The sequence below is a fragment of the Halichoerus grypus genome, chromosome 8 (assembly GCF_964656455.1).
Source record: "Halichoerus grypus chromosome 8, mHalGry1.hap1.1, whole genome shotgun sequence".
NCBI classification, from domain to species: Eukaryota; Metazoa; Chordata; class Mammalia; order Carnivora; family Phocidae; genus Halichoerus; species Halichoerus grypus.
This window is the reverse complement of record NC_135719.1, coordinates 42,493,691-42,519,582: the sequence shown is the minus strand read 5'-3', so window position 1 is coordinate 42,519,582 and position 25,892 is coordinate 42,493,691. Positions and strand designations below refer to the sequence as shown.

At 45.5% G+C, this 25,892-nt stretch overlaps 1 long non-coding RNA gene and 1 pseudogene across 9 annotated transcripts; one reads left to right on the top strand and one right to left on the bottom strand.

Annotated features, from left to right (window-relative positions):
- The first annotated feature begins 1 nt into the window (after position 1).
- Positions 2-25,892, top strand: LOC118543611 (uncharacterized). 9 transcript variants are annotated; one of them, XR_013450408.1, is made up of 7 exons: positions 2-141; positions 815-1,152; positions 2,912-3,040; positions 3,121-3,344; positions 3,934-4,109; positions 4,541-4,680; positions 25,746-25,892. It is a non-coding gene; the product is annotated as an uncharacterized LOC118543611 (long non-coding RNA). The 9 variants fall into 9 exon arrangements; XR_013450407.1 differs by lacking the exon at positions 25,746-25,892 and adding an exon at positions 19,282-19,523; XR_013450409.1 differs by lacking the exon at positions 25,746-25,892 and adding an exon at positions 12,091-12,133.
- On the bottom strand, positions 1,291-1,349 carry LOC144378912 (U4 spliceosomal RNA; annotated as a pseudogene).

Genomic DNA, 25,892 nt, shown 5'->3' with positions numbered 1-25,892 from the left:
GCGCCGCTCCCCGGGCGCCAGTGGCGGAGCTCGGGGGGCGCGGTTGCACGGCCCTGGAGGAGGTGGGACAAAGGCCAGAACGCGAAGCCGGGCCGGGGCGCCTTCCCGGGACTCCAGACGGACCCCCCCAGAAGTGCGAGGGTACGTTTGTTTAACCCGTACGATGGAACGGACGGATTATGAAGAAGCAGGCCAGCCTCACGCTAATCTTTGAGCCGTCAGTGTCCGCATTTGGGCAGCGCCTGCAGTTGCTCGGAGGGGCACCAGTCACGCTCCCCCTCTTTTAATTCGTCCCTCCGCGAGTGTGTCCATCCTCCACCGCTGGCTTAAGTCTTCCTCTTTCACCCCGGGGGAATTAGCTCAGACGGCAGCCGCGCCGCAGCGAGCCCCCTGGGGCACGCGAGGCGGGGGGATTCCGCTTCCTTAGAGGGTAGCCGAGGCCTTCGGCCGCTCGAGGCCTACGCCAAGACGGGAGACCCCGCAGTGATCCCTCTCGCGGGACGACCAGAATCAGGCCTTAAAGTAACCCTCTTGGAGGCGCTGTTCCCTTTAACAATATCAGAAAAACGCACAAATGAACACAGTCTTGTGTTACGGAGTTTATGGACTTGGGTTAAGAAACACTGGTTTCTCCTCTTTTCCGTTGGTGATAGGGCTTCAGCCCAGGCAGGCTCCGTCTTCCTCGTTGTGACCCTTCTGTGTATGAGCGTACGTTAAGAGCAGTGGAGCTAGGCTTGTTACCAGCTCCTCAGCAGCCACCGTGTACCGCCTATTATTCTTCCTTGGCCTATTCCATTTTTTTTTTTTTTTCTAGTTCTGCTGGCTCCTGACCTTGGCTTTGTGTCCGATTTTCCACTGCGCCTGACCTTTGGACTTGGCAATGAAACTTTATTTCCCTAGCTTTGATCTTGGGCAATAGGGTTCATCCCCCCCCCCAGCCCCACATCACACACTTCCCCATCGTGGCCATCTACCTTCCCCTAGCTCACCTCACCCAGTTTACCTGATTATAGCCGCCTTTTCAAAGGAGATGTTGACACAGGAAGAGATTTGGGCTGCCACGTAAAAGACAGAAGCCAAGGAGCCAATGAGATTTGTGTGGAGCCATCAAAGTGTCTTCTCTAGGGTTGCCTTTCCCTTCTCTCTCCTCAGGTAGGCATGTCGAATCAGTTCCTAGAGAAACTGCTCTCTCTCATGGCCCCCAGTGGGCAGGTTTCCCTGCCATCCCAGAGAGACTCAACCAGCGCCTAATTCAAAAGTAGGGAATCCACTGATGCCAAAGAACACTTCTCAATTAATTGTGCCTTGGATAAACCTCATTGGCTACAATACTGCCACTGCACAAAGCTTAGAGAATACTTCTCTCTATCGAGAATTTGGACCAAGAGTCAGGAGTCTGTTGCTAGTTTTTGTTTTTTGTTCTTTTCCTGGACCCACAAGATCACATAGGCTTGAAGGGCAGATAGAGCTAGTTAAATATATTTCCAAGGTGAAGTTTTGGAGGAGCTCAGGAAGCTGAACTATGGGAGGTCTATGGAGCAGACAGGCCTAGAGAAACGGGAATGCTCCACACCAGAGCGATGTGGAGAGAAAGCTACCTGGGGCCTTCCCTTCTGGCTCCCGAGATAGCTGCTGAACTGCCAAAACACTTTCTTTGAACCTAATTCTGCTGCTGCTTTCTAGGCTTGCCAGAACTCCCCCCCCCCCCCCGCCGCCACTCCCTCAGTTTTATTAAGATATAATTGACATATCAATTGACACATCAGTTATAACACTCTATAAGTTTAAGGTGTCCAACATAATGATTTGATACATGTATATGTTGCACAATGATTACCACAGTAAGTTTAGTTAACATCGCTACCTCACAGTGACAAAATTTTTTCTTGTGATAAGAATATTTAAAATCTACTCTCTTAGCAACTTTAAAATATATGATACTAGAACTTTTGATTTAGCCACGGAGACAAAACAGCAGCCACTGGAACAAAGTGGAAGTTTATTTCTCATGTGAAAGTCCGAATGGGGTGTTGGAACTGCAGCAGCAAGCATGGCCCCATCTGCTCATTATCAAGGTTGCTCTGGGGCGCTTGCTGGTTGGTGGCTCAGTGTAGCTTCGTATTGTGGGTGGTGGCAGGGCTGGACAAAGGGCCCAGAGTCTGGACCTCAATTCCTCCTGAGAATAGCAGGAGCTGTAGGAAGAATATCAGCTACACTTGCGGGTCGTGGCAGAATCTGATGTGACTTCTGGTCACATACACAATCCCAGGGGTCTTAATTCCTTCTCACTCCTCATCAGGGGCTCAGGGGCAAGCAGTCAGCTCTTTGGGTACTGCAGTCCCTCTTGAAATACTTCCTTAATGAAAAATAGTCATTTCAGATTCTGATCATTATCTTTTTAGATCTGGAATGCGTTGCAAGCTTACTGTTTTTCTAGAAGTCAGATTTCTGGGGGCAATTATACAAAAGAGCCTGGAGTGGGCAGCCATGGCTCCATTCCCTAGGCTGAACAAAGAGAAAAGATCTGGGCAGGCCTCAAGACACCCCTTACCCCACCCAAATTGCTTCCAGACATGGCCTTTGCTGTTGGTTCTCTCTCCTAGGACCTTGAAATGAGAGAAAAAAGCAATTTGGTTCCAGAAAATTCAGAGACAAATGGAGGCTCCAGTTGTCCTACCCAAGACCCTGACCTGGAAGGCCAGGATGCAGATCCCATATTTATATAAGGAATTAGCAGAATCCTGTCAGTTCCCAAATTAGCCTGAGGCTTTGGCTTTGACATAAACATAAGTCAACAGCACTCCTGTGATCTGAAGGGTTTTAAGGAGCAAGTTTGTTCCCACATTGGAACAGAAACTAAAATGGTACCAAATAGTCCTTATGTAAGCCGGGCTAACCCACTTTTCCACAGTTCCAGGCCTCTGGGGTTTCATCCAAGCTGCTCTCTGAAGTCCACACTGTGTCAAGGCCTTTGCTGATGCCAGGGACACAGCCCACCAAGGCCACACCCAAAGGCCGGAGTCAGCGCACAGCTTTGAAGGTTATAGAAAACTAAGGAGGGGTGCTTGGGTGGCTCAGTCAGTTAAGCCTCCAACCGTGCAACTCTTGGTTTCTGCTCAGGTCATGATCTCAGGATCCTGGGATTGAACCCCTCCCCCCCCCCCCCCACCAGGCAACGAAAGAGAAGGAATAAAGGATTCCAGCATCTGAACAGAGAAAGTTTTATGTCTGCAGCCACAGCCCTGGGCAATCAGACACCCTCCTCCCTCACCTGCCATCAGAAGGGCACTAGAAGATCTAGGAGGATTGCTGAACACGGATTGGGGCAGAGAACTTCTTAGTTTGTGAGGATGTAACAGTGTGGTGGCTGTGGATTTCCACTTTGGGGTTAACTGCTTTGGACTAGGAGGAAGTGCTGAGTGTGGGAAAGTGGGAGGGGCAGAACTGTCTAGGGCTTCTTATGTGGCAGGGGCCTATGAGCTTCATAGGGCAAATGAGTAGGGGGCAGGGTGAAGCATGGCCCTGTCCCACAGTGCTTTCTTGGATGTCCCACACTCCTGGGACAAAGCTCTCACACTGGCCGCTGTAGGCCTTTCACACTCAGGGGCCTCTGGGTTGGTACTCCTCTGCAGGCTGTGTAAGCCAGCTCTGTTGTAGGTCCTGCAGCATGTTACAGCCATCCGATTTGGGTTCTGTCATAGTTACAGTGTACGTTTGGAAGGCAATGGAAAGTTTGCCTTCTAACTGTATTTCCTTCTTGAGTCAAGAACCCTAACAATTCTAGAACCACTTAGCCCCAGAGTTGTTTTCCAAGAAGAAATAAAGGAAAAAATAAAAGGAAGCAATCAACGTTCAACTGGTATGGCATGGCTGGGCTGCTCTAGAGTGGCGAGGGGCCCAGGCTTGTTCCATCTTTTGCTCTGCCGTCCGTAGGGTGACAGCATAGAGAAGAGGGCATGCCATGATAAAATCGGGGTTCTGGAAGAAAGGAGAGTGGGCGAACAGTTGTTGCAAGGCAATCAACACTTTCTACTCCAACGGAAAGAATGTGGGCTTTGATGCCTGGTTTTAAATCTCCACTTCTGCCACCCAGCATCTGTGTATCTCAGGCAAGTCATTTAACCTTTCTGTCCCTCAGTTTCCTTACCTGCAAAATAATTCCCACTGTACCAAAGCGTTGTGAGAAGTAGACATATCTTAAAAGAGCCTAGCACAGTGTCTACACCATGTTGATACATGACAAAAACACTCCCTGCCATGGCCACGGTTGGTTCCTAGGAACTCTCTTTAATTTTCTTCTCAGCCCTGCTGGTCTGGCATTTTCTCACCATAAAGAGGACAGGCATCTTTACATAGATCACTGTGCAGTGACCTTTTCTATTTTCAGCTGTTTTCTATATAATATTCCACTGAATAAAAATACTAGAATTTATTTGCTCAGTGTATAGTGAGTAGAACGTTTGGAATTTTCCCAGGTTTTTACTATTATGTATACTATTGCTCTTTACTATGCTGATGCATATGCATATAATTTCTTCAGGGTGTAAACCAAGAGTGAAATTCCTGGGTCATATGAAACACCTGTCCTCGACTTTACTAGATAAAGTCAGACATCCTTCCAGAGCGGTATGCCAGCTCACCCATATGAGAATTCCTGTTGCTCCACGTACACACCGAAAGGTTCGTAAAGCTTTGCCATTCTGGGGGCACCTGGGTGGCTCAGTCAGTTAAGCATCTGACTCTTGATTTTGACTCAGGTCATGATCTCAGGGTTGTGGAGCCTGCTTAAGATTCTCTCTCTCCCTCTGCCCTGCCCCCCCTTAAAAAAAAGCTTTGCCATTCTGTAGGATGTGTAGTGGTGTCTTATTATGGTCATGACAAAGTTTTTGTTAGTTGCAAATACCTTCTACCCCCTGTCACTTGTCTTTTTATTCTCCTTATAATATCTTTAGTGAATAAAGTTCATAATTTTATTTTTTAAAAAGATTTTATTTATTTATTTGACAGAGAGCAAGCATGAGCAGGGGGAGGGGCAGAGGGAGAAGCAGACTCCCCACTGAGCAGGGAGCCCGATGCGGAGCTCAATCCCAGGACCCTGGGATCATGACCTGAGCTGAAGGCAGACGCTTAACTGACTGAGTGACCCAGGCGCCTCTAAAGTTCATAATTTTAATGCTATTAATAGTTTGTTCCTTTTTCTTGCTGCCTTTTCCTTTATCATCAGTACTTTTTGTTACTTGTTTTTTTATTTTTTGTTATTTATTTATTTATTTGACAGAGATTGAGAGCACAAGTAGGCAGAGCAGCAGGCAGAGGGAGAAGCAGGCTTCCCGCTGAGTAGGGAGCCCGATGTGGGCCTCGATCCCAGGACCCTGGGATCATGACCTGAGCCTAAGGCAGACGCTTAACTGACTGAGCCACCCAGGCGCCCTTGTTACTTATTTTTTAAAAAAACTCTTTTCCTACCCAGGGTCATGAAGATATTCTCCTATATTCCCTTCTCAGAGCTGTATGATTTTGCATTTCATGGTTAGGGGTTTAATCCACCTTGGAACTGATTTTTGTGTGTTATGGGAGAGGTACCCAATTGACCCAGTGTATTTTACTGGCTATATCTCAATGACCTGCATTCCCACCTCTGTCCTGTATCTAGTGTTCATATATGTGTGGATCTGTTTCTGGGCCTTTATTCCATGTCATTGGTCTGTGTATCCTCATACCAGTACCTCACTATCTTGATATCTGATAATGTAGGTTCTTACACCCTATTTTTCAAGAGCATCTTGGCTATCCTTGACCCTTTTTCACTCCCATATACATTTTCAAATTGACATATCAAAAACAAACAAACAAACCAGTTAGGATTTTGATCAGTTTCAGTTTGGGAAGGATTGCCATCTTTACAATTGTGAGTTGTCCAATCTAAGACTATGGTAGATCTCTTCATTTATTTAGATCTACCTAAATGTCTCGCAGTAACATACTCAGCTTCAGTGTAGAGGCTTTGCATATCTTTAGCATTGTTTATTTTTAGGCATATAATGTTTCTTAATCCCATTATAGAGGTAAAATTGACATATAGTAACTGCACAATATTTAGAGTGTATGATTTGATAAGTTTACCATATGTATGCATCTTGAAACCATCACTACAATCAAGATAATAAACATACCCATCACTCCCAAAAGACTCCTCATGTCTCTTTGTAATCCTTCCTTCCCGAACATCCCCCCGCCCTACTCTGTACCCAGGCAATCAGTAATTGGCTCTCTGTCACTATACATCAGTTTACACTTCCCAGAATTTTATATAAATGAAATCATACAGTATGTCCTTTTTTTGATCTGGTTTCTTTCACTCAGCATAGCTGTTTTGATATTCACTTAGGCTGTAGTGTGTATCAATAGTTGCTTTAAAAAATTTTTATTTTGAAATAGTTATGTATTCACAGGAAGTTGCAAAAATAGTGCAGAGTTTCCCTGTACCCTTTACCCAGCTTCTTCCCCATGATCTTTGCATGCCTGGCTGCTTTCCATCACTAATATCTCAGTCTGCTCAGAGAGAGCTTCCCTGACCAAACAATATAATCTCATCAGCCTGTGGGTCTCTACCCCCTCTCCCTCTGTTATTTTCTGTCTAGAACTTATTAACAGTGGGTATTTCTCATTTGTTTATTAATTTATTTGTTTATTGTGATCTCATCCTATTAGAATATGAATTCAGTGAAAACAGAGAACTTGTCTGTCCTCGTCAGTGACTAGAATGTGCCCGGCATCAGTAAATAACTATTGAATAATAAAATAATACATCTTCCAGCAAGTGCATAATATGGTTATTGTTCTATTTTACAGATGAGAAACTGGGTTGGGAAAGATAAAGTGACTTGCCCCAAACCACAGAGTTTGTGGTAGTGGTGGAGGGGATATTGGGCACTGAGATTTGAATCTCTGATTTATGAACACACTGAACTCTTTTAAAAAAATTCTGAGACAGGAAGCAGGGCAGAATGAAGCTGGTTGCATCTATGTCCTTCGGTGGCAGTAGCCCTTCTTTATACCATAGACTCAGACCATAGTGCCCAGGCCAGGAACAGCTAACATCCCAAGTGGTCAGCCCTTGGGGTCACTGGCCTCAGCAGCAGTGGCAGGGCCTGCAAGCGCCACTGTGGACTCCCCTACCTCCCAGAAAGAGCAGGCAGTTAATTTTCCCCATCCCCATTCATGCTTATGGGTTGTTGTTGTTGTTTTTTTTCAATGAATTAATCTGACATTTATTTCCAAATCTTTTTTTAAAGAGGCATTACAGTTCAATACCATTTATTGCAAACAGATTTCTTTAAACAAATCAGTCCTGATGTTGAAATTATAATGCATTTTTTTTTTTTTAGTTTTTGGCACTGTTTACTGTTTAGAACAATAGAGAGCAACTTTTTGAATAAAAAGTGGATAATACTTCATTGGAAAAATATAATAAGAAATAGATTTTACTCTTATACTCCAAATCTCCATATTTGTAGTTAAGGTTATATTAAAAAGTTAACTTCCAAAAAGATAACAAGCTTACAAAATCATGATGAAAGTTAACTGGATTTTCTTGAGAAATAAAATTAAAACCAGACAGCACTGCTTACTTTTCAGCAAATTCTGCTTTGCCAAGTTTTGAAAGGAAAAAGCCTAACATAGTTTTCAGTGTTGTCTCCTTGCCTGGGAGAATCTGGAGGACTTGCTGCTTTCTGACAGCCTACTTTATCATCACTGCTCCCAGTCACAACTGAATCTATCAACATGATGGCTTCACAGGCTCGCCATGAACAGCCCAGAGCTCAAACCCCGATTGGAGTAGATAAATCCCCTGCCTCTTTGACGGAGCTGTGGATTTCAGACGTTGCTCTATGTGCTCCAGTCAATATGCATGAAGCTAGTACAAGAAAGGAACCACATCACTTACACCTGAGAACTTTCTGGAACAAAAATCTGGCACATCAGTCAGTTACTTTATCCATTACAATTTGAGTGAGTACCCAGTAGCAATGTTTCTCCCAGAACTTCTGATCTGTGGCCAAATGTATGATCCATCAGTTGGGTCATATTGCAAACTGTGTTATAATCAACACTTTGGAAAATGTACATCACTGTCATAGTCTTCAGAAGCAGCTCTTGGTGACCATGATTCCTGTGGGGTCAGGGAAAAGAAATGTCCCAATAAATCCCGTTTCCTACTTTCTTGATTCAACTTTTTAGGCTGCTTTCTCCTTCCTGGAGTGGGTAAGTGAACCCTGGCCTTTTCTGCTTAAAAAACAGACCATAAAAACAAGACATGTTCAGTGTATATGTATCTTTTAGAAAATACAGAAAGATACAAGTACTTTAAAAAGCACTCTTGATCCACTGATCAATGTTAATTTTTTGATGTACATCTTTGCAGACTTTTTTTTTTTAAGATTTTATTTATTTATTTGAGAGAGAGAGTATAAGCAGAGTACAAGCAGGGGGAAAAGCGGGGAGGAGGGGTGCTGGATCCCAGGACCCTGAGATCATGACCTGAGCTGAAGGCAGAGGCTTAACCAACTGAGCCACCCAGGAGCCCCTGCAGACTTTTTTTTTTTAAATGTGTACATGTAGACACACGTCTTCACAGAAATGTTATTTTATTATTTATATTGTATGGTAACTTTTAAAAAACAATATAGTGAACATTTGGATATATCACCAAAAATTTTTATCCAACATGATTTTTCATGGCTGCTTAGACTATTTATCTAACCTGCAGGTAGAGAGACTGTTGACAAATTTTGGCTGTTACAAACAATGAGGGATGAACAACATTCTCATCGCAGAATCTTTGCCGTTTCTTAACTGTGTCCTTAGGATAGAGTCACACAAGTGGAGCGGCTACATCCAAGGGCACGCCCGATGCAGTTGTCAGGTTTCCCTCTAGTAACCCCATGCCACACGCACCCCTGTCCACACCGCAGCCGACTTAGGAAGGATGCTCCAGACGACTGCTCTGGCTCCGAGGAACCCGGGAGAGAGGGCGCCTAGGGTGCACAGCAAGCCAGTGAGTCTGTGGCCCCACCTAGGCCCTAGAGGGCAAAGAAAGGGGTCCCCCCGCGAAGAGAGAGGAGCACGGGTGAGGGTGGGCCCATGGAGGGAGTCACCACCTCTTTTCCCTGCGCGGCACGGGATCTGTCTTTGACCCTTGGTTTCCTCATATGCGGAATGGGGATGGATTCCCTTGGTGATGGAGATGCGTGGATAGGGCGCCTTCGGGGGTGCACAAAACAGAGCCCCGCCTGCGGGAGCGCCCCGGCTCCTGCAAGGGACCGAGGACCGGAGAGCCAGGCCTGCGCCGGGAGAGCGGCTCGGAGCCCGCAGGGGGCGCCGCGAGCCCACCGCCAGAGCCGCAGCGGCGGGGGGCGGGGCCGCCGAGCCACGGGAGGAGGGATGGAGGAGGGATGGAGGAGGGATGGAGGGAGGGATGGAGGGAGGGAGGGATGGAGGAAGGGAGGGCGGGGGGAGGAGGCTGGAGCCGCGCGGCCAGGGGTTCGCGGGCCCGGACCCTAGCGGGGTCTTCATCTCGGGGGCTTTCTTCTCCCAAGCAGCAAAAACGCCAGCAGCTTTACAGGTCCGCGTTTGCAGGCCTTGGCTTTTTCCCCTCCCCGCTCAGTCCAGCGGCCGCCGGGCAGATCCTGGGTTTCAAGTCTGCTCCAGGGTTTTCAAATCTCCGCGGGGAGGCCGCCGCCTCCAGGGAGCCTTACCGTACTCCCCCAGGGCTCAGGGGGCGTAGCGCCCCGGGTGGCCCCTGGTTCCGAGAGTGTGCGGCCCACTTCCTGCGTTGGGCTTTCTCTGAGGATGGGGGCTTTGCCTGCCTACCGGGACTCCGGCCCTGTATCGCCGCACCCGAAAGCCCCTCTGCCTCCGGCTCCTCGTTCGAAGTGAGGGGGCTACCTCTTCTTCCGGCAGGGCGCAGTCAAGGGTCCGCAGCAAGGGGCCATGCTGCATCCCAACCCTTTAGCCGCTTTGCTGAGGAGCGCCTGTGTCCCATTTGGGGGGTGTGTGTGTGTGGGGGGGAAGGGGTTGTTTCTGCATTTGTGTGGGAGTTTGTGCAGCGGGTCGGCAGGGTGTTTGTGCCTGTGTGACTGGGCGTGGATTTGTGAGAAAGCATCTTCTAAATTAACTAGATGTCTATATAGAGTAAGTGTTCAAGTCGAAATGGAAAGGATTCTAATCCTTGTTACTTGATGATGTAGGTAAAATAGCCAAGAAATCGGGGCGCCTGGGTGGCTCAGTCGTTGTGTCTGCCTTCGGCTCAGGTCATGATCCCAGGGTTCTGGGATCGAGCCCCGCGTCGGGCTCCCTGCTCCACGGGAAGCCTGCTTCTCCCTCTTCTGCTCCCCCTGCTTGTGTTTCCTCTCTCACTGTCTCTTTCTGTCAAATAAATACATAAAATCTTAAAAAAAAAAATAGCCAAGAAATCTCAGGGCTGGGGATTCGTACTATATAAGCAACCATAGGCACCTAACCTTGGGCAAATCTCTTCCTCAACTGGTCTCCATTGCCACTTTGTTAAAAGATAATCGTCTAAAGGGAAAATCCCTCATAAAAATATAAAATGAACATGTGTCAGATTTTAACGGCTTAATGAAGGAATAATATGCTAAAAATCAGTTCAAAGGACAATATAAAGACCAGATACACATACCCGCCAATCAGGAATAATGAAATGAATTGAACTGATACAAACTTGGCTTCTTCCACGGTGGTGGTGGTGGTGGTGGGGGGGATCAATTGCACCTCCAGCGGGCAAAATTTATTTGCACTGCTATGGACACAAATGGTTTGTACTATTTTCAGTTTTCTACAATGCCCAGACTCAAAGACAATGAAAGGTGGAGACTACCGTGAATTGATAGCCTGGAAGGGCACACTAGCCCAGTATTCCAAGGGCACTTTTCTCCCCATTTCAAAAGCCTCTCACACTTTTTCCTGGCAATTTGTACAATAGGGTTGGGTTACATAAAAATGTTTCCAAAGTTTTTAGTAGCGGAACTCTTTTTTTTAGAAAAAGAGTGAAATCATGCAGGAAATCCTAATATATATATATATATTTTAAATCTCAGAGTTAAAATAATTTATTATACAATTAATACATGCTCATTGTAGAATGTCAAGTGGTACAGAAGGTTACTAAATAAAAAATTAGGAGCACCTGGGTGGCTCAGTCGGTTGAGGCTCCCACTCTTGATTTCAGCTCAGGTCATATCTCGGGGTGGTGGGATCAAGCCCTGCCTCTGGCTTTGTGCTGGGCGTGGCACCTGCTTGGGAGTCTCCCTCTGCCCCTCCCCCTTCTCTCTCTCTAAAAAAAAAATGTCTTCCTTCTCTCCTCCCTTCTCCTTCTCCCCTTTCACTTCCAGAGCTACCTACCATAATAGATTTTAGTATACTTAAGGAGACACCCTCTACACATATACAAACATATGGTTTTAAAAACACAAATGGGATAAAAACCATTTGTTCTTCTGTACTTTTTTTTTTTCAATTAAAAATATGCTGTGGACATATTTCCATGTCAATATATAGAGTTCCACCTTATTTTAAATTTAGGCTAAGTAGTATTCCAGGGTATGGATTACCTCAACTTATTTGGCTAGTTCTCTATTAATGGATATTTTTTAGTTTCCATTTTATGGTATTATAAACAAATGCTGCAATGAACTCCCATAATCAGTATTCTGGGGTGGTGATACATCTGTATTTATCTATCAATAAAATTTTAGGAGTGGGATCACTGGGTTTAAGGGCAGGTGCATTTAAACATTTTGACATATATTGCCAAGTTACCTTCCCCAGAAGTTGTAATCATTTCTTTTTTCCCCCCTGCCAAATGGCCTATCTTTACATCTCCACCAACAGTGGGTATCATCAAACTTCTAATTTAAAAAATTTTACATATGATAGAGGGAAATGGCATCTCATAGTTTAATAGTGTACTTTTCTACAATTATCTCTAGCAGTTAAAAATCTTCCCCTTGGTGAGGGGCGCCTGGGTGGCAAAGTCGGTTAAGCTTCTGACTCTTGATTTCTGCTCAGGTCATGATCTCGGGGGTCCTGAGATTGAGCCCCAACATCCTGCTCTGCGCTCAGCGGGCAGGTGGGGAGTCTGCTCAAGGATTCTGCCTCTCCCTCTGTCCTGCCCCCTCCCCTTGTGCTTGAGTGCGCGCTCTCTCTCTCTCAAATAAAATAAATAAATCTTTTAAAAAAAATCTTCCCCTTGGTGAGAAATTGCTTCATCGTTAATGTGACTTCCCTCTGCCGAATAACTCACGTGGCATCATTTGGCATAATTTGGAAAACCCTTGAGCTGGACTGATTCCCTAGGACCTCATTCCAGGAGGCAGAGTCTCTGGAAGTGGGTGGTTGGCCCTGCTCTGTGGCAGTGTGGAGCTTGTGTGTCCTTTGCGTGTGTGTGTGTGCATGATACGTGTTTGAGTGCCAGTGTGTTGGTGCCAAGGAGTGTTCACCTCTCCTTGGCTGTGGGGAGCAGAGACCTCACAAGAGCACAGGCTACCAGGGGATCAATGTAGGCCACAGAGATCTCTCCCAGTTGGGAAAGAAGAGCAGCTGGACCTTCCATGACCTAGTACCATGAATGAGAAAGGGACTGAGGACAGGGGCAACCTCATGCTCTCGGTCTCTCCTGCCCTACTCTGCTTCTGCTGGGGTGCTACTCCCTTCGCAGAACCATAAACTTGCCCGTGGGCCCAGAGCAGCCACCCCAGTCTGACTCTGCAAGCCTTTCAGCGGAAGAGGCCATTGCTGCCTGGAACAGCGACTCAGTTTCTCAAAAAATCAACCACTCAGGGTGACTGGGGGAGAGAAAACAGCCACCAGCAGGGTCTGTTGGCAGGGGCTGAAGTCATGGTTATAAATCTGCTTGGTAACATGCTCCATTGTTTGGGAAGTGGCTGGAAACTTAATTCACTGTCCACCAGCAGGGCCAGCAGTGTGTCTGGAAGAAAGAGCAGGAACTCAGGAGGGAGACAGACATGGGGTCCAAACTGAGCTCTGCCACTCTCTAGCTGTGTGGTCGAGTGCCAGTCACTTGGTTTCTCTGAGCCTCATGCCCTCATCTATAAATCGAGGCTAATGGTTCCCACCTTGTGAACTCAGTGTGAGGATGAAATGAAATAATATATGTAATAATAGATTTTAGTAAGTACAAGTCAACACTCCCCTAAGAGTGACATTTTTTTTTTAAAGACTTTATTTATTTATTTGACAGAGAGAGAAAGAGAGACAGCGAGAGAGGGAACACAAGCAGGGGGAGTGGGAGAGCGAGAAGCAGGCTTCCTGCGGAGCAGGGAGCCCGATGCGGGGCTCGATCCCAGGACCCTGGGATCATAACCTGAGCCGAAGGCAGACGCTTAACGACTGAGCCACCCAGGCGCCCCGAGAGTGACATTTTGATACTCACATCCTTCAGAATGAGGATCTCAAAGAACATCCCCAAACATCAGAATCAGAAAGGGTCCTTCTTCCTTTGCTGTGCCCATTCAATAGCAGCCTGATGTGTCTGGACCCTTGTGAGAATGGCAAGATCTGGCTCTGCCTACCGTCCTGTGCCACTTACTGCTGTACACTTTTTTTTTTTTAAAGATTGTATTTTTAAGTAATCTCTACACCCAACATGGGGCTTGAACTTACAACCTCGAGATCGAGAGTCATATGCTCTACTGACTGAGCCAGCCAGGCACCCTCACTTTTAATTTTAGCCACATCATGCTGCATCATGCCTCGTGCTTTTGTTCACGCAGCTCCATCAGGCTGGAGTGCTTTCCCCACTCCCCTGCACCTGGCAGATGACGACTCACAGCTCACGACACATCAGGGCAAAAGATATATTATTGTATCTGCCATATCTGGCTACTTGTCTGGAATAGAGAGAGTCAGAGTGGACTCCTACCTTATCATACGCAAAAATAAAATTCCAGATGGATTAAGGGCTTAAAATATAAAAAGTAAAATATTGAAAATCTGGCAAGACAAATCAGGATGCAGTACTAGCACATACCTTCCAGAATGGCTAGTGAAAAAGTCAGATGCGATCAAGTATTGGGTGGATATAGAGCAAGGAGATGTCTCTTGCGTTACTGATGAGGGTGTAGTTGGTACAACCACTTTGGAAAACTGGCAGTCTCTATAAAAGCTGAGCATACACATACCCTGCGACCCCAAACTTAAGCTCTTGGGTAAATATACAACAGAAAAGCAGACATAAATTCACCAAAAATATGTACAAGAATGTTCATAGCAGCACTATTTGTAGTAGCCCCAAATTGGAAGCAATACCCAAATGTCCATCAATAATAAAACAAATTTAAAAAATAGTCAAGCAAGTAAAAAAAGTAGTAAAACAAAATAAAGTGTGGTACACTTATATAAAGAAATACTGCTCAGCAACGAGAAAGAATGAACTACATGAACGAATCTCGCAAATATAATGTGAGTTAAAGAAGCTGGACACACAAGAGTACATATGGATGATTCATCTGAATAAAGTTTAAACACTAGCCTATGATGTTAGAAGTCAGGGTAGAGGTTAATTTTTAGGGAGGGTTGTGACTGGAAGGAGCACGAAGGAACTTCTAGGGTGCTGGAGATGTTATGTTTCTTGATCTGGGTCCTGGCTACATGAATGTGTTCACCTTGTGAAAAATCATGGATCCATAAAAATATAGGTACTATTTCATAAGTATGTTGTACTTGACAAAAATTTTGGCAAGGAGGCTTCATATAAAGTAGGGGTTAGAAGACCTTCTCAACCAAGGTTGGAAATCTAGGAGATTAAAAAGTTAGATGTTTTTGCATATATATATATATATATATATATATATATACATATATATATATACATATGTTTAAAGCATTTTTATGGCAAAAGATACTGCAAGCAATGTCAAAAGACAAGCAGTAGATTTGGAAAACAATATTTGTAATGAAAATGATAAACAAAGGTTAGAAGCTGTAATATGCAAAGAGCTATCAATTGATAAGATAAACAACCCAACAGAGAAATAGACAAAATGATACAAACAGGCAATTCAGAGAACAAAAATATCCAACTGTATAGAAAGATGTTCAAATTCATTAGAATTCAGTGGAATGTAAATTAAAGTAATAAAAAGATACTAGTTTGCACCCTCCAGGCTGGCAAAATTAAAAAGAGCTTCTGCATCTATTTTATGTGTGTGTGTGGGGGGAATTGTGCTCTTAATCATTGCTGGTGGAGATGTGAATTATTACAGCCATTTTGGAAATCAATCTGGAAAAATCCATTAAAATTAAAAATACATATGTCCTTTGACCTAGCAATCCCACTCCCGGGAATCTATTCCAGAGAAATAAAGGCATCCACCTAAAGGCCCGTATACAAGGGTGTTTACGCAGCCTGATCGTGGAGGGGCCCACATGATGCATGTTTGTGCAGACATACACATGCATGCACAGCCTGGAAACAAAGCAAATGCCTCTCAGCAGGGAAGTGGTGTAAATGATGGTGCTCTCCCTTAGGGCTCACAGTCCAGAGGCCCTGGGTAAACTGCAATCTTTTCAGTCCACAGGAGGTCTCCATCTGGAGCACTGGATAGGTGGGCAGTTGTGAATGATTAGAAGCCCCATGACTCCCGCCAGTAGCCAGCAGCATTGATTCCAAAGCAGGATTTGGAGGAAGGATCATTTGGGATAGAGGCATTCCTACAGCTCCTCTTGGTGGGGCCTCCAGGATCAAAGAATGGACCCCAACAAGGGAGGGCCATGGGGGTGGCTGTTACAGATATTCAAGGCCTGTCACACCTACAGTGGCTTTTCTAAGCCAAAGCCAGGCAAAAAATCCTACTAATTGAAGGGGATCAATTGCAAATAATTATTTCTCAAAACCCTGTCTCCCTTCTGATGTTTGTGATCAAGTCACATCTCCATCCACCTGCAGCTCTCTGTCTTGAGTGAATTCAAATGTGTAGTGGGAGCACCTGGGTGGCTCAGTCGGTTAAGCAGCTGACTCTTGGTCTCAGCTCAGGTTTCGATCTCAGGGTCGTGAGTTCAAGCCCGAGTCATAAAAAAAAAACAAAACCAAAACTTAAAATGTGGAGCGAACTCCCTAAGCTGCAGTCAGCTGTTGGGCAGTCCTGGCCTAGCTTAGGAAGGCAGCTCTAAACAGGCCTCTACCCTAAATGGAAACCCACATAGTATGTGTGTAAATATTTAAAATTATAAACCAAGCCAATAAACTCTTAGGTAAAAATATTTTATCCTCCTGCCTTAAAAAATATGCCCTTATAAGATCAAAAACAAATTTAAAGAGTGTAACACTATGATTTTTATATGAATAAAAGTAGGCAAGGCAGTAAAGAAGATGGAATTTAATTGTTTTTGCACATAGTTGGATATTCTGTTGATTGGCTGCTGATGTGTAGATGGGTAATAAAACAAAAATATACATAATTCATAAATTATGTATCTTTTTATTAACTTAATTTTTCTTGCCTTCCTTATTGCAAAATTAATTGTTATAATCAAGTTTTTTGCACCATTTATGTTCTATTGCAAATTGGTGCCAAGTTAGACTCTCTTTTTTGAGTCGTAATTCTTAGATACTTTTAAAAATTAATTTCAATTTAGAGAAAGTTTCAGAAAGAAGTGGAATTGTCACAAAAAAATCTTAAACACAATATTTAAATTTGGAAATGAATCATGAATCGTACATATCCTGTTCGAATACTTTAATGGAGTTACATAAGGTTAATTTATCATGACTGCCCCAAATCTTACAAAATATTTTAATTTCACACTATGAATTTCTACCTCTTCTACTGTAAATTTCACCATCTCTTAAAGTAATATCTAGAGTCACGCTAGGATGTGAAGCATTAGCTACACACATGACATCTATAGTTACGTATATACAGATTACAGAGGTAAAGTGTTAATATGGCAAAATGTTCTGCAGCCGCCACGTACGCCCGTCAGTACCCCACTAATTCGTGAGTACCCCCTGGACCATGAGCTGGAGTTCACAGAGAAGCATGAAAATGGACGTGTACCCTCCTGGGAAATGCTACTTCACTCTGTAAGAAACTATTGCATTCATGCTATCTGAGAAAAAGGATTTGACAAGTTAATTAATTTGTCTTTTTTCTTTCTTAAGTGCTTCTGCCACTCAAATCTTCCTCTTACTCTGAAGCAGTGTCTGTCTCTCATGTCGGCAGAAGCACAACCCAGAAACCTTTGTGACTTTCAGACACAGTTGCTTTTTGTGTTGCCTGAGAGGGGCAGAAGATGCGGAGCGGCGTTTGGCGGGGTCCCAAACGGCGTGGTCACCCAAGCTGATGTCTAGGCTTCAGGCTGCACTCTGCCAGGGCTCAGCACCAGCTCCCATGTGCTCCTCGCTTTAGTTCTGGAGTATTCATGATATCTTGGGACCTTCTAAGGCAGGGCTTTGCAAACTTTCTGCAGCGCGGGATCGGTTTTCAATTTTCCCATCCAATACGGACCAGTTCTTTTGTACAAATCCAATAAAAATAAATCACTAGATAAAAAATAAAAAAAATTTTAAAAATAATAAGAAATAAAAAATGATAAAAAATAAAAAATTAAATAAATAAAACAATCTTTTAAAATAAAATAAAAATGAACAAAAATAATCACTAGAAAAATGAAATTCAAAAATCTATACAAAATCCAAGGCTCAAGTTTTAAAGATGGAAAGATATAAAGTTACTCTCTGTTTCTGTGTGTAACTCATCAAGACCCGGTAACAGACCATTTGTGGCCTGGCTCTGGTCCACAGACCACACTTCATGCAGTGCTGCTCAAACTCCCAGAAGCCGGGGTAGGGACACTCTTGCCTCTCAGGGTGGTACCAGAAACCACCAGTCTGAATCCTACCCCACTGTCTTCTTCAGTCCCAGTTTGAGTACCTCCTCCCACCCCAACCCCCAGCCCTGTTGTGTGGCTCTCATATTAGGTCCTCTCTTCTCTCACTATCCTCACACAGCTGCAGATCCCCAAGCTTTCTCCATCTCCACAAGCCTCTGCAGCCCCTGCTTCTCCCCGAGTCATCAGTTTATGATGAGGGACCTTGAAAGACATGCCTAGAGCAGAGGCTTCTGAGCCAAGGGTCGTGCCAAGAGTGTGACGTTGCCTTTGACACAGCCAGGATGTCTCCTGAGCCTGGTGCTCAGCTCCAGAGACTGTTGGGAGAGGAGGTCAGGCTCATCGGCCCCTTGAACTGAGAGGATGTGGCTACTTCTGCAGATGGCAGGTGCATTTCTGGGTTTAAGACAAAGTGCTCACCTGTCCTTCCTCTTAGGGGTTGATGCTGGAATCTGGGGCTGCATTGTTTCAGTGGTCTCTGCTGGAGGCGTCAGGACTCTGCATTCAGGGCAAGTGGTCATGCATGTTGTAGGAAGCAGGAGATGTTTGAACTTGAGGTGTTTATTATGATCAGACCAGAAAGCTGATAGTCAGGCCCCAGACAGGGAGCTGGTGAAAGAAGGCCCATGTGGAGCTGGTCAGAGGAGATGTCTCCCTATGGTGGGCAGAGCAAATGGAAGGGGAAATGCTCTGGGCTTTCTTAGTGGAGGTAGGAACTCCCACCTACCTGGGGTCAGCAGCAATCCCAGAGCTTATAACATGCTTCCAGAAATCCTACAGAGGACAGATACATGCCTCTAAAATCATCCACATTTTTTTTTATCACTTACATATTTTTTTATGACTCAGTTCAAATTTTCTATCTTTGTTATTTCTCCTTCTTACAGATATTTTTGCAACAGACGTAGCTTTATTCATTACAAGCTACTGGTGATTTATTTTTTAAAAGATTGTATTTATTTATTTGAGAGAGAGAGCACAAGCAGGGGGAGGGGCAAAGGGAGAGGGAGAAGCAGACTCCCTGCTGAGCGGGGAGCCCAACGTGGGGCTCAATCCCAGGACCCTGGGATCATGACCTGAGCGGGAGGCAGACGCTTAACCAACTGAGCCACCCTGGTGCCCCGCTACTGGTGATTCATTTAGGCTTTCTCCTTTAATGTTTTAAAATTACAAAAGGAATTCAGAAGTATATAAAATGGAAATCTGTCTTCATCACCCCTACAGTCCTGTGCTCCTCAATCCTCCCAAGAGTTAAGGATTTTTACCAGCTGTTAGCAGTGTGCCCTTGCCAATTCATGCTATGCATTTACAAACACCTGTCTCTTTCATCACTCACCCTGGGGGAAGCAGTGCCATGAGCAACTCGTTGGAGAGGCCCAAGTGGAGAGGAATGGAAGCCTCTGGCCGGCAGCCACATGAGTGAGTTTGGAAGCAGGTCCTCCAGCCCTCACCAAGCCTTCAGATGAGACTGCAGCCCTGGTTGACACCATGACTGCAACCACACGACAGACTCTGAGCAGGACCACCCTGAGGAATTCCTGACTCTCTGAAACTGTGTGAGATAATAAATGTTTGTTGTTTTAAGGTGCTAAGTTTTGGAGTAATGGGTTACACAGCAATATAATTAACATGACTTTCATTTCTCTCTAATTACAGCATCATTTTTTGGTTCCCCTCTATAGCAAAGCTCTTCAAAAGAGTTGTCTATACTCATCACCTCCTTTTCCCTCCCTCCCTCCCCTAATCCTATCCTGGTGTGTTAGCCAATGTCTACTATCTGGGTGACTAGGATGTCACATTGCCCTGTGTAGACCCTAAGATGAGGGTTCACATGTAGCCCATTGTACCTGTTGCAGACCCTAAGATGAAGGTTCACATGCAGATTTATTAAGGAAGAACCCTTAAGAGAAATTGGGAAGGGAGTGGGGGAAGCAGGACAGGGAAGAGGAGGAAGTGGAGCAAGGATGACATTCCAGGCAAAGTCCAAGGCTCCTACTGATCCCGGGCAGCTCTGGAGAAAATTACACCTTAACGTGTAATTTTGGGGCAGCTGGGTGTCACAGTCGGTTAAGCATCTGACTCTTGGTTTTGGCTCAGGTCACGATGTCAGGATTGTGAGATCAAGCCCCATGTGGGGCTTCGTGATCACAGATTCTGCTTGAGATGCTCTCTCCCTCTCCCTCTGCTCCCCTCCCCCACTTTCTCTCTCTCTAAAATAAATAAATAAATCTTAAAAAAAAGATTTAAAATAAAAGTTTGTTCCACCTTGTGGGGCACCTCAGGTGGCTCAGTCGGTTAAACGTCGGACTCTTGATTTTGGCTCGGGTCATGATCTCAGGGTCGTGAGATTGAGCCCCACATCAGGCTCCATGCTGGGTGTTGAGCCTGCTTGGAATTCTCTCTCTCTCCCTCTCCCTCTGCCCTCCTCCCCCCCCCAAATAAATCCAAACAAACAAATAAACAAATAAAAATAAAATAAAATTTGTTCCACCTTGAGGCAAAGAGCTGGACTTTCATACTGCCATACTAGTCAGTCTCTGTGTGGGCTATGGGATACAGGGCCATAAGCTCCCAGATAGTTCTGACTGTCTGCATGTGGCAGGCAAAGCAACTGTAGGAGCCCAAGAGAAATAGTCTAATGATCACAGGAGCAAGCTCTTGGAATAAAAACACCTAGACGGAAGAAGGGCACAGGGAACGATTTAACAGATTTAAGGAGAGCTGGGCAGAGTATAGTCAATATTGGCCCCAGCAGTGCTTCTTCAACTTTAATGTGCATTCAATTCATCAGGGGCTCTTGTTAAAATGCGGACTCTGGCTTCATAAACTTGAGATGGGGTTGAATCCTGCATTTGTAATGAGCTTCCTGGTGATGCTCAAGCTTTGAGTAGCACTGAGCTGCGGTACCATTCATGGGAACTTCATGTTATAGGAACTGATCCTTCCGTGAAAGAACATCAAGTATGTCCTGGTTATCTACAGCTGTGTATCCAACCACCCTCACAACAGAGTGGTCTAAAATACAATTTACTATTCTGTGGGTTGATTGGGCCCAGCTCAGCGGTTCTCATTGGGGGTCTCTCACGGAATTGCAGTCAGAAGTTGGTTGGGGCTGTGGTCTTCTGTGCTGAATGTCCAAGAGGGCTCACTTACTGGGTTGGCAGCTGACACAGGTTTTTGGCAGGGAGCTCAGGAGGAGCGACTGACTATCATGCCTTGGCGTGGCCTCTCCGTGTGGCCTGGGCTTCTCACAGCAATGGTGGTCATTCTAAAACGTACCCAGGATTTGTGTTCATCAGATATGGTAAGACAGGCAGACCTAGAAATGACTGTCATGGAGGAAGACGTTTATACTTACTCTAGATCCCTAGAGACAGGTGGCACAGCTGCCTTGCAAGGCCACATGAAGAAGCACCGGGGTCGGTGGGGAGGCAGAGAGAAGGGAGAGGAGAGCATGAGCATGCCCAGAGCCTTTGCTGGGGCTTTCATGAGAAGGAATGGGTGAGGCAAGGTAGATGTGCTGAGTAAGTTTAGGATTGGATAGTTTGAATAATTTCGGTCTCTGGCTGCAGGGGTGGTCCTTAGTTGCCTGGTACTTGGCCCTGTGGGGACTTAGGACAGGGGGAATATTGGCTTGGTGTGTGAGAATTTCATAAAGCGGATGGTTGGAAGTGCGGGCTGGATAGGTTAGTTTGTATATCAAAGCCACACTCATGAGGGAGGCTCTAGAAATTCGCTAACCCTGGGAAGGGCAGTCTCTCCAGGATCAAATGCCAGAGCATTAAGAAGAGAGAAAATAAGTAAAAATAGTCAATATAGTAGCTGCGTTCTGAAAGGGATCATCCCAAGAGTGACCATTCCAAGAGGCAGGAAGCAGAGGCTAATAAGACAGTGAAAAGCTATGCCCAGAACTGGCATATCACTTCCACTATATTCTTTTGGTTGAAGCGGACATTGGACAACTCAGATACAAGTGGGAAATAAACTCCACCTCCTGATAGGGGTGTGGCAGGGTTACTTCACAGAAGGACACGTGGGATGGGTGAAATTGCTGTGGCCATCTTTGGAAAGTACGATCTGTCAGATGCATATCTTAATTAGTGTAAATATCTATGTAAATATCTGACAACGTCCAAGTTAGCAGATTCTGCAGGCAAAATGCTCCTGAACAAAAATATCTCAATGTATGAAGGCTCTTCATCCCCACCAATCTGAGTAGCAGGAAGTCCAATCCTCCCAATGGGTTACCTTCTGGTATATCCAGTTTCCAGTGATGCAAGTCAGCCTACAAACGACTCCAGGTTCTTGCTCACTGCTGCCCCCTGCTGGCATATCAGACATTCAGTTATTCCCCACCAGCCAGGACTCCAAATTAGTGCTCCCCACCCTCATCCCAGCCTGGGGAAAAATATTGTTCGTTATTTACAACTGTCCACTGCCTTCTAAAGAAGATGGAGCATAAAGACTGTCAAAGAAAGAGTGCAAAATTGGGAAAGAGTGCAAAATTGGAAGCAAGGCAGGAAAGGGTTAAATTGCTCTGCAGAAAGAGCGAAAATCTACAGGGGGTGGTTGGGAACAGAGACTGAAACTTCCCAGGAAGGGTGAGCGGAAGGGGGTGTGGGGGGGGGAGGGCTGGGGTGGGGGAATGGGGAAGTAGTGGGGAGGGTGGGATGTGTTTGGCTCAGAAGAAACTTGAGGGAGAGTGGAGATGTTAAGTTTGCTCTGTGCTCTGCCATGTGACCCTCTACCCCTAGAAACCTCAGAACAAAATGTCTTTCTTACTCTCATGCATTGTGCAGTGGATTTTCTTTGGAGAAGAATGCTGCTGAGTTGACACAAGGTTGGGGAAGGGTGGATCAGAGGCTCCCACTGGGAGAACACCAGGTCCATGTTCAGGGTTCCATGGGGCCCTGGGTACCTCTGCACTGTGGTCTACAGTCTGACCAGTCCCTTCTTTAAGGAAAAGAGCATCTAAAGTGAGGGCACAAAAAGGGCAGAAGGTGAGTTTGGAAGGGGAGGAAGAGACCTGTATGGGTGGGGAATCTGTCTGAGTGTATTGGGAGGGGTGAGGAACAGGGAGGCAGGAGATGATGCTGGTAAGTGGGTTACGGCTCTGGGTAGGGCCTTACTTACCTTCCCCATCAAAGGTTCTCCCAGATATTCTAGTCAAAATCTTAGAGTAATCCAATAAGTCTCCATGCTGCATGTGGCCCAGGCTTGGTTCAGTAGTACATTCAAAGCACTGTGATGGAATGATGGAATTCCTGTAAGCTCCAATCATTCATTAGCTTCCTCCAGCGGGATCTTTGCTTCTATCCCGAAGAAGTCCATCCCTCCTGCAGGGGCAACCGCCACTTTGGGGCTCGGCCGGGGCATTGGACAATCCTTGGCTACTTGGGACAGTTTGTAGGGCATATTCCAGTGGGGGATGAACCAGCAGCGGGGAGAGCAGTGTCCCGTGGGCTGAAGGCAGGCCTTTCCGAACACCTCACTCATCTCTGCCTGTTCTTGCAAAGGTCCCCCAAGAGCTTCCTGGCAAAGACTTTTCACACTTTTTAACTACTTGGCAAGTGGTTTACAAATCCTTCTAAATACCAGTAGATTAGTCTGTGGAAATCCAAAACTTTAGAAAAAATTAATTGAAAGAGCTATTGAATTGAGGAGGTTTTGCCTGAGTAAATATTTTCTCTATGGAATTCTGATCTATTCATTTAGTAATCCTAATTATGGTTTTGCTAATTTGGGCGTCGTTTCAGACAAAGTGCTTTATTCCATCAGGAGCCATCACTAGGTTAAGAGGATTTTGTTTTTCATTTGTCTGTTTCAAAGGAAATTCATTCTTGCAACTACTTTAGCTGTGCCCTGCTTATGTCTACTGCCTTGTTGCTCAAGGCTGACAAGAAAATACCCCTGGCTTTTGTTAGTTCCCATGGCTGGTCCTTTGTATGCTGGCCACGTTCTCTCTCTTCCGGCCCTCCTGGGGACTCACAGCAGAGATACGCAGAGGTGGATGTGCTGCATTTTCCAGGAGTTTCCATTTTCAAAATAATGCCAGACCTTCGGAGCAGAGGTAAAGACCTGTTGGGCCTTGGGGTCTTTGTGTATGCGGTGTCTTCTACTGGAAGCACACTCTCCCCCTTCCTGCAATCACACACAACTGGATAAACATCCTTGCACGTGTCCCTCTGAGCCCCTATGAGAATGCACTTGGGATATACACCCTGGCAAGGGTCTGCTGGGTCACAGGCTGGTGCATCCTGGTCTCACCTCGGCTGTATTGATTTGCAGTGGTTCTCAGGATTTTCTAGATATCACTTCCTATCTCTACTTCGTTTCGGACATGGCAAATACTTCTCATCTATCGTGCCTACTCTGATCTGGCTGCGTCTGGAGAATCACGTTCGGTCCTGGGGGTCATATTTCAAGAGACCCTGACATGGCTGGCACAGAGAAGAGAGACTCACTTTGTGAAACCTGTCACATAGGAGCTGCATCAGTGAGTGGAGCGTGGGGAGATACGCACTTCAGGTGAGATAAGGAAGGTGCCCAGAGCCACCTGCCAATGAGTGGCAGTAAGCACAGGGTCGCATCAGGAGTGTTTAAACAGAAGACAGTTACTTGCCGGGGACACCGCGCACAAGGGCTTCAAGCATTAGATGGCTCTTTCTAACTCAGATTTTTCAGACTTTTCTGAGTTCTCACGTGTTGGACGTTCGAGAAGGAATCACTGAAGAAGAGACACAATTTAAATTCTTTTCGTTCTTGTCCTAGCTCTGGCTGCTATCACAAAAATACCATAGATTGAGTAGCTTAAACGACAATTCGTTTCTCATGGTTCTGGAGGCTGGGAAGTCCGAAACCCACACACCAGCAGATTTGGTGAGGGCCTGCTTCCTGGTTCCGAGACCACCATCTTTTCCCCATGACCTCACAGGGTGGAAGGGGCGAGAGAGCTCTCTGGGGTCTCTTTTAGAAGGTGCTAATCCCATCCATGAGGGTTCCACCCTCACGACCTAGGGTCCCATATCCTAGGGTCCCATATTCTAAGGGTCCCATATCCTAATATCATCTCTTTGGGGGGTAGGATTTCAACATATGAATTTTGGGGGACACGAACTTTCAGCCCATAGCAATTCCCTTTTCTTCTTTTCTTCAGAACTCTCTATATTCTTCATTTTTCATGGTATGGCATGCCCCATGGCCTTGTCCTTTGTAAGAGTCGTGCACCCATATGCACACCAAGACCTGTGCTCAATCATGTTCACACAGACACATGCACATCAACAGACCCACATATACACACACTCACCCACTGACAAGTACACGGGCACATACACACATATTGTAATTAATATTAAACGCCCCACAAAACAGACACGACTACACAGGCGTATCTCGGTGATATTGTGAGTCCAGTTCTAGACCACTGCAATAAGACGAATATAGCAATAAGGTGAGTCGAATGAAGTTTTCGGTTTCTCAGTGCATATAACAGTTATGTTTACACTCTGTTGTGGTTTATTAAGCATGCAATAGCATTATGTCTAAAAAGAATGTACATGCCTTAATTAAAAAATACTTCACTGTTAAAAAAGCTAACCACCATCTGAGCTTTCAGCAAGTTGTAGTCACAGATCACAGATCACCACAACAAATATAATCATAATGAAAAAAGTTTGGAATCTTGTGAGAATTACCCAAATGTGGCCCAGAGACACAAAGTGAGCAAATGCTGTTGGAAAAACGGTGGCAATAGGGGTGCCGTGAACCTTCAATTTGTAAAAACTGCCATATCTGTGCATCTGCCCCCACAGATTGTTTGTGCTACTGAAGTGCGGAGGAACCGGTAAGCACTCAGTCTGAAAGGCTGCACAGTCGCCGATCCTCCTTGGTGTGGAAGCGCCATCTTTGTAGGTGCAATCCTGCCGGCGCATCTGAGGGAAGTGCAGCCCGCATTCTGC